The sequence below is a fragment of the Arachis hypogaea genome, chromosome 14 (genome assembly GCF_003086295.3).
Source record: "Arachis hypogaea cultivar Tifrunner chromosome 14, arahy.Tifrunner.gnm2.J5K5, whole genome shotgun sequence".
Taxonomy (NCBI): Eukaryota; Viridiplantae; Streptophyta; class Magnoliopsida; order Fabales; family Fabaceae; genus Arachis; species Arachis hypogaea.
The window spans coordinates 76962708-76971672 of NC_092049.1; the positions used below are offsets into that span (position 1 = coordinate 76962708).

The window sequence follows — 8965 nt, forward strand, 5'->3', positions numbered from 1 at the left end:
TTCAGAGTATCAATTTCAAGAACTCCCTTCTTCTGAGGCGTCCCATTATTCACGGAATTTCTCTCAGAAGTATACATGAATTGATTATTTGCAACCATGTCAATAAGTTCTTGAGCTTCTGCAGGCATTTTCTTTAGGTGAATGGATCCACCTGCAGAATGGTCCAGTGACATCTTGGAGAACTCAGACAGACCATAATAGAATATATCCAGAATGGTCCATTCTGAAAGCATGTTAGGAGGACACCTTTTAGTCATCTGCTTGTATCTTTCCCAAGCTTCATAGAGGGATTCACCATCTTTTTGCTTGAAGGTCTGAGCATCTACTCTAAGCTTGCTCAGCTTTTGAGGAGGAAAGAACTTAGCCAAGAAGGCCGTGACCAGCTTATCCCAAGAGTTCAGGCTATCTTTAGGTTGTGAGTCCAACCATGTTCTAGCTCTGTCTCTTAGAGCAAAAGGGAAAAGCATGAGCCTGTAGACTTCAGGATCTATTCCATTAGTCTTAACAGTCTCACAGATCTGCAGGAACTCAGTTAAAAACTAATAGGGATCTTCTGATGGAAGTCCATGGAATTTGCAGTTCTGTTGCATTAGAGCAACTAATTGAGGTTTCAACTCAAAATTGTTTCCTCCAATGGTGGGGATTGAGATGCTTCTTCCATCAAACTTGGAGGTAGGTTTAGTATAATCACCAAGCATCCTCCTTGCATTATTGTTGTTAGGTGCGTCTGCCATCTCCTTTTCTTGTTCGAAAATTTCAGTAAGGTTGTCTCTGGATTATTGTAATTTAGCTTCTCTTAGTTTTCTCTTCAGAGTCCTTTCAGGTTCTGGATCAGCTTCAACAAGAATGCCCTTTTCCTTGTTCCTGCTCATATGAAAGAGAAGAGAATAAGAAAAGAAGAGAAATCCTCTATGTTACAGTAAAGAGGTTCCTTATTGTTAGTAGAAGAAGAAAGGGAATTAGAGTGAAGAAGAATGGATAATCCAAACACAAGGGTGAGGATAAGAGCAGAGATATGAGATGAAGAGAAGTGTTAGTAAGTAATTAAATAAATAGAAGGAGATGAGAGAGAGAAGTTTTCGAAAATAATTTTTGAAAAGGAGTTGATGATTTTTGAAAATTAAAGGGGAAATAAAATTAAAATTAAAATTTAAAATAATTAATTAATTAAAAAGAATTTTTCAAAAAGAGGGAGGTATTTTCGAAAATTAGAGAGGGAAGAGTAGTTAGGTGGTTTTGAAAAAGATAAGAAACAAACAAAAAATCAATTAGTTAGTTGAAAAAGATTTGAAAATCAATTTTGAAAAGATAAAAAGATAAGAAGTTAGAGAAGATATTTTAAAACTAAATTTTTGAAAAAGATAAGATTTAAAAAGATATGATAGAAAGATATGATTAAAATTAGTTTTGAAGAAGATTTGAATTTTAAAATCAAAATTAATGACTTGGCTAACAAGTAATCACAAGATATAATTCTAGAACTTAAAGTTTGAATCTTTCTTAACAAGAAAGTAACAAACTTGAAATTTTTGGATCAAAACATTAATTGTTGATAATATTTTCGAAAATTATGAGATAAAATTAAGAAAAAGATTTTTGAAAAATATTTTTAAAATTTTTGAAAATAAATAAGAAAAATGAAAAAGATTTTGAAAAAGACAAGATTTTTAAATTGAAAATTTGATATGACTCATAGGAAACAACTAGATTTTAAAATTTTTTGAAAAAGTCAATCCAACTTTTCGAAATTTATGAGATAAAAAGGGAAAGATAAATTTTTTTATTTTTGAATTTTTAATGAAGAAAGAGAAAAACATCAAAAAGACTCAATGCATGAAAATTTTGGATCTAAACCAATGATGCATGCAAGAACACTATGAATGTCAAGATGAACACCAAGAACACTTTGAAGATCATGATGAACATCAAGAACATATTTTTGAAAAAATTTTTGATGCAAAGAAGACATGTAAAACACCAAACTTAGAAATCTTTAATGCTTGGACTCTAACAAACGAAAAATGCATATGAAAAACAAGAAAAGACACAAAACAAGAAAATATGAAGATCAAACAAGAAAGTTCATCAAGAACAACTTGAAGATCATGAAGAATGCAATGCATGAATTTTCGAAAAATACATAAATTTTTAGAAAAATGCAATTGACACCAAACTAAAAAATTGACTCAAGACTCAAACAGACAACATAAAATATTTTGATTTTTACGATTTTATTATTTTTTTTTTTGGATTTTTGTATATTTTTTCGAAAACATATAGGAAAAAGGAAGTAATGAATTCAAAGTCCTCAATCAAGATTCCAGGAATCATACCAGGTTAGTCTAAAGCTTGATGGCCAGCCAAGATTCAACATACCATTTTGAAACATTAGAATTCATTCTTAAAAATTTAGAATGATTTTCGAAAACAAAAGGAATAATTTTTGAAATATTTTTGAAAACATTTTGAAAGGAAAATTACCTAATCTGAGCAACAAGATGAACCGTCAGTTGTCCAAACTCGAACAATCCCCAGCAACGGCGCCAAAAACTTGGTGCACGAAATTGTGATCTCTAGCAACGGCGCCAAAAACTCAGTACGCACATTCTTAATTTCAAATTCTTTCTCATTCACAACTTCGATACAACTAACCAGCAAGTGCACTGGGTCATCCAAGTAATAAATCTTACGTGAGTAAGGGTAGATCCCACGGAGATTGTCAGTATGAAGCAAGCTATGCTCATCTTGCTAATCTCAGTCAGGTGGATATTAAATGGTTATGGAGTTATCGAATAATAATAATAATAAATAAATAGAAAATAAAGATAGAGATACTTATGTAATTCATTGGTGAGAATTTCAGATAAGCGTATAGAGATGTTTTCGTTCCTCTGAACCTCTGCTTTCCTGCTGTCTTCATCCAATCAATCCTACTCTTTTCCATGGCAAGCTTTATGTAGGGCATCACCGTTGTCAACGGCTACATCCCATCCTCTCAGTGAAAAAGGTCCAAATGCTATGTCACGGCACGGCTAATCATCTGTCGGTTCTCGATCATACTGGAATAGGATTTACTATCCTTTTGCGTCTGTCACTACGCCCAGCACTCGCGAGTTTGAAGTGTGTCACAGCCATCCCTTCCCAGATCCTACTCGGAATACCACAGACAAGGTTTAGACTTTTCGGATCTCAGGAATGGCCATCCATGGGTTCTAACTTATACCACGAAGATTCTAATATCTCGGACTCGGTCCCCTGTATTAGATATCTAAGAGATATTCATTCTAGCTTGTTTGCATGTAGAACGGAAGTGTTTGTCAGGCACGCGTTCATAAATGAGAATGATGATGAGCGTCACATAATCATCACATTCATCATGTTCTTGGGTGCGAATGGATATCTTAGAAGCGGAATAAGTTGAATTGAATAGAAAAACAGTAGTACTTTGTATTAATTCATGAGGAACAGCAGAGCTCCACACCTTAATCTATGGTGTGTAGAAACTCTACCATTTGAAAATACATAAGTGATGAAGGTTCAGGCATGGCCGAGAGGCCAGCCCTTACAAAAGTCTAAGATAGCATAAAACTTATCAAAGATCTGATCCTCAGATCTAAATACAATAGTAAAAAGTCCTATTTATACTAAACTAGTTACTAGGGTTTACAGAAATGAGTAAATGATGCAGAAATCCACTTCTGGGGCCCACTTGGTGTGTGCTTGGGCTGAGCATTGAGCTTTACACATGTAGAGGTCTTTCTTGGAGTTGAACGCCAGTTTGTAACCTGTTTCTGGCGTTTAACTCCACTTTGCAACCTATTTCTGGCGTTTGACTCCAGAATGTAGCATGGAACTGGCGTTCAATGCCAGTTTATATCGTCTATCCTTAATCAAAGTATGGACTATTATATATTGCTGGAAAGCCCTGGATGTCTACCTTCCAACGCAATTGAGAGCGCGCTATTTGAATTTCTATAGCTCCATAAAATCCACTTTGAGTGTAGGGAGGTCAGAATCCAACAGCATCTGCAGTCCTTCTTCAACCTCTGAATCTGATTTTTGCTCAAGTCCCTGAATTTCAGCCAGAAAATACTTGAAATCACAGAAAAACACACAAACTCATAGTAAAGTCTAGAAATGTGAATTTAGCATAAAAACTAATAAAAACATCCCTAAAAGTAACTAGATCCTACTAAAAATATACTAAAAACAATGCCAAAAAGCGTATAAATTATCCGCTCATCACACGCTCAGGCGTGACCCACGCGTACGCGTGGATTAAAATTTTATTAACCCTCACGCGAAGCACCCCTCTTCACTCACGTAACCCTACCCCTCTCACCCCAACGTCCCTTTCTCTCCCTCTCTTCCCTCCATTGCACCATCCACCACTCAACACCATCACCCTCACACCGTTGCCCAGTCCGGCAACCCCGAACCACCGTCGATACTGCCGATCATCCCACTCCCTCCTTTCTTCTTCTTCCTCTTCTCTATCCTCTCTTCCCGCATTCACCAAGCACCACCGTCGACACCACCGCACCGCTGTGCCGCCGCCACCTCGACGCTGGTAGCACTTTGCACCACCCCTCCCTCCCCTTCCTCTTCCAATTTTATTTCTATTTGACCCAAGTTCCCTTGTCTTCCTTTGCTTTCCTTTTCTTACTTTATCACCCCGTTTAGATAATTCTATTAGCTTTGTTTAATTTCTTCGTGGTTTAGTTAGATTAGAAATGCATGTTATTAGTTGATTTAGGTGGTTAGGTAGCTAGGATGTGGTTAGTGGATTTAGGTCTGATAAGTGATATATTCCTACTATCTGAATTGGATGATCCTAAAACTGCTTTTGATGTTACTGATATGTTATTTGACTGTTGTTTGATGTTGTTTTACTTAATGCTGTAATTTCACAAGAGTTGCAACTGTTACTGTTGATTGAAATTGTTGCTCTTGTCTGAGTTCCTATGACATGATGATTGCTGCTTTTTTCTGAACTGCTTTGGATCCATATGAACTGAGTTTTTGCTGCTTGTTTTAATTCGGAAACGCCCAATTTACTGCCAGGATGCTGCCGAAATTGTGAATTGAATTTGGTACTGTTTTTACCTTGGTACACTTTATTTTGATCGAGTTCAATTCATAATTCATCCGGTCAACATCTCCGTCTTTCTTTTGGTTCCCTCTCGTGTGCATTTGTCATTGATGGAATCAAAGAACTAATAGACGAAATTCTGTGTCAATTAGAACCTTGTTGACCAATGAATTCGGAACCTCTTCTATGTTTGAATTGTTCAAGTTAGGTTACAACTCTTGTTGAATTCTTGTTGCGTTTTCATCTTCATTGTTAATTCAGTAGAGCTTAATTCTTTGAATCAATATTCCATATTAATGATTGATTACTGAATTTAATAAAGGAAGGCTGACTGCATATCTTCATTTTGAATAATTTTTGCTGCATTAGTGCCATGGTTCAGCCATTCTTTTGTTCATTGATCAAGGAAAGCATGCTTCCTGTGCTTAATTGGTTTTGGAATCATTGCTTATTGCTATTTTATTGGCTCATTTGCTTATTCCCTGTGAATTTATATATGGTTTTGGTGCTTTTAACTGTTAATGAATTCATAGGAAATCCAAATTGTTTGATTGACTTTGGGATATAGCCAGCTGTTTTGTTTTGCTTGAATTGTTATATGGTTCTGTTTTACCTGACAAATATTGAACTTCATATGAGTTTTACTTGAATTGTTGCTTTGCTACTATTTATTTACTCCGGGAACGCTCACATTACTACCGGAATGCTGCCCAAATTTTTCTGAAAACTGTTTTACTCAACTTCCACTCATGAATTGACTTTAGTACTTTTGAATTGTGATTTATTTGTCTTAAACCAAAGCCAATTCATGGGATGATGGGTTTGCATTTCCACCTTTTTGGTTCCCTTTCTACTTGAAATGCATTATTGATGATGTTATTCTTCTTGATGCTTCTTTCATTACATGTTTTATCATCAATGATTTGCATTGTATGCTTGAATGTGAGCTTGCTTGTTCTTCAATCTTTTGAACTTCATTTAGTTAGGAACTACATTACCATGCCACTACTTCTAACCCACTTTTCTAACTCTTGACTTCCCTGACTTTATAACTTTTTTTTTTAGTTTTACACTAACTCTTTTAGGTTCCTTTTAAGGCATGATAATTGTTGTTGCTCAACAAACAAGCTTCTCACTATTGTTATAGGAATTCTTGGTTTTTATTCTGAATATTCTCTGAATTCTATTTTCTTGCATTCCAAGAGTTCATTTCTTTAAGTTAAATCCTAAGTGTGTCTCTATCTCCTTTTGTTTCTAGCTTCCTATCTGCTTGCTTCTTACTTACTTTTCTTGTCTCTCTGCTATAGTTGATAATCTGTATCCTATCAACTCTATTTTTCAGGATGTCTGATAGGAAAGGAAAAGGCAAGGCTACGGCCAGCTCCGGTAAGAGGAAGAGAGGCCAATCATCCTTTACTCTATCGGATGTTCTATCGGATGAATCCTGGCGTGAGAAGAACTTTACTGATCAAGAAAAAGCTGATCAAATTGTGCCTGCTACTGACCAAGTTAAATTTCCAAATCTTTACTGTGAACTCATGTTTCCAGTCTTTGCAGAGAAATGGCACATCTACTTGGAAAGAACGCTAAAAATACCAACCGAATTAAAGAAGTACACTGAAGATCAGATCAAACAGATAGGTTGGGTATTTCTAGAGAGAGATATGACAGAGGTAAACGTATCCTGGGTCCGTGAGTTCTATTGTAACTATATAAGACGACCCTTGATGCAGTGCAGCATAGGGGAAAGCAAATCTTAGTCACTGAGGAGGCGATAGAGGATATCCTCCACTTCCAGCCTAAACCAGATGATACAGATGGTTATTAGAAGGCTGGGGGGTCTATTAGATTGATGAGTTTTGACTGGAATACTGTCAGGCGTACCATAGCCATTGATCCTAATGTTCCATGGGCTATGGGAAAGTCAAAGTTAACTCCACGGGGTATAAATATTAGCTATCTCAATGATGAGGCTAGGCTGTGTGATGAGCGGATATTTTATACGCTTTTTGGGGTTAATTTCATATAGTTTTTAGTATGTTTTAGTTAGTTTTTAGTTTATTTTCATTAGTTTCTAGGAAAAATTCATATTTCTAGACTTTACTATGAGTTTTTGTGTTTTTCTATAATTTCAGGTATTTTCTGGCTGAAATTGAGGGAGCTGAGCAAAAATCTGATTCAGGCTGAAAAAGGACTGCTGATGCTGTTGGATCCTGACCTCTCTGCACTCGGAATAGAATTTCTGGAGCTACAGGAGTCCAATTGACGCGCTTCTATTTTCGTTGGAAAGTAGACATCCAGGGCTTTCCAGATATATATAATAGTCCATACTTTGCTCAAGGATAGACGACGTAAACTGGTGTTCAACGCTAGTTCCATGTTGTAGTCTGGCGTCCAGCGCCAGAAACACGTTACAAGTTGGAGTTCAACGCCAGAAACAGGTTACAGCCTGGCGTTGAACACCCAAAACAGCCCAGGCACGTGAGAAGCTTTAGTCTCAGCCCCAACACACACCAAGTGGGCCCCAGAAGTGGATTTCTTCACTATCTATCATAGTTTACTCATTTTCTGTAAACCTAGGTTACTAGTTTAGTATAAAAACAACTTTTAGAGATTTAATTTGAATCTCATGACATTTTAGATCTGAACTTTGTACTCTTAAACAGCATGAGTCTCTAAACTCCATTGTTGAGGGTGAGGAGCTCTGCTGTGTCTCGATGAATTAATGCAAGTATTTCTGTTTTCCATTCAAACATGCGTGTTCCTATCTAAGATATTCATTCGCACATCAACATGAATGTGATGAACGTGACAATCATCATCATTCCCCCACGAACGCGTGCCTGACAACCACTTCTGTTCCACCGTAGAATGAATGAATATCTCTTGGATCTCTTAATCAGAATCTTCGTGGTATAAGCTAGATTGATGGCAGCATTCAAGAGAATCCGGAAAGTCTAAACCTTGTCTGTGGTATTCCGAGTAGGATTCAGGGATTGGATGACTGTGACGAGCTTCAAACTCGCGAGTGCTGGGCGTAGTGACAGACGCAAAAGGATAGTAAATCCTATTCCGGTACGATTGAGAACCTGCAGATGATTAGCCGTGCGGTGACAGCGCACCTGGACCCTTTTCACTGAAAGGAAGGATGGTAGCCATTAACAACGGTGATCCACCAACACACAGCCTGCCATAGGAGGACGTGCGTGCATGAACAAGAAGACAGAGGAAAGCAGAATTTCAGAAGACAAAGCATCTCCAAAACTCCAACATATTCTCCATTACTGCATACAAGTATAATTTGTGTTCTGCCCTTTTTACTTTTTTACAATTCAAACTAAAAAAATTAATATTGATATTATATCCTGACTAAGAGTTACGAGATAACCATAGCTTGCTTCAAGCCAACAATCTCTGTGGGATCGACCCTTACTCACGTAAGGGATTACTTGGACGACCCAGTGCACTTGCTGGTTAGTTGTGCGAAGTTGTGAGAGAGTAATGTGAACATTGACATCACAATTTCGTGCACCAAGTTTTTGGCGCCGTTGCCGGGGATTGTTTGAGTTTGAACAACTGACAGTGAATCTTGTTGCTTAGATTGGGAAATTTTTGTCTTTTGGGTCAGAGTCTTTTATTTTCTTTTCAAAATCTTCTTTTTCAAAAATAATTTTTCTATTAAATCTTGTGCCAAACTTTAAGTTTGGTGTTTTCTTATTGATTTTCCTTTGTTTTTCGAAAATTTTAGTTTGGTTTTCTAAAAATTTTAAGTTTGGTGTTCCTTCTTCATGTTCTTGTTGTTCTTGTGAGTCTTCAAGGTGTTCTTGAGTTTTCCCTGTGTCTTGATCTTAAAATTTTTAAGTTTGGTGTTCC

General features: G+C 36.7%; 1 non-coding gene across 1 annotated transcript; it reads left to right on the forward strand.

Annotated features, from left to right (window-relative positions):
- Positions 1-227: 227 nt before the first annotated feature.
- Positions 228-335, forward strand: LOC112745982 (small nucleolar RNA R71). Its single transcript, XR_003173884.1, has one exon. It is a non-coding gene; the product is annotated as a small nucleolar RNA R71 (small nucleolar RNA).
- The last annotated feature ends 8630 nt before the right edge of the window (positions 336-8965 follow it).